This window comes from Egretta garzetta, unplaced genomic scaffold, assembly GCF_000687185.1.
Source record: "Egretta garzetta isolate BGI_Z169 unplaced genomic scaffold, ASM68718v1 scaffold448, whole genome shotgun sequence".
Lineage (NCBI taxonomy): Eukaryota > Metazoa > Chordata > Aves > Pelecaniformes > Ardeidae > Egretta > Egretta garzetta.
The window spans coordinates 2,705,620-2,706,093 of NW_009260497.1; positions in this window are offsets into that span (position 1 = coordinate 2,705,620).

A 474-nucleotide genomic window follows, 5' to 3' on the forward strand; every position below is an offset into this window, starting at 1 on the left:
CTCCTGGAGGAAGATCTGGGGGACAGCACGGAGCGGTGGGCAGGGCAGCCTTGAGCTGCTCTTCCCCAGGCACGGCTCCTCCAGAAATGCTGCTCGCTAGCAAGCGCCCATAATCGTTCCTGCAGAGGAGGTGTTTTACAGCAGTGCGGCAGAGCTTGTTCCCTCTTGTTTAAATTGTTCATAATGTGGAATATATTTTTATTGGCTATTTTTGTATGTAGTTTCACTCTTTTTGAAAAGCAAATTAATAAACACCTTCCTCCCCGTTGCCTGTCCCTCTGCGTGTCGTTCATAGTTGGTGTGCACAAAAAGCCCCAAAACCAGGCACAGACGGGCCGGGGGCAGAGCCCCCTCTCCCCGGGAAGACAGGGGAAGGAAGAAGCAGCCTCGGGAAAGAGAACGTTGACCGGTTCGCAAGATGGAGTGGGGGCCAGCTCCGCCTGGCCGCTCGGGGTGAGGCAAGGCCCGGGCCGC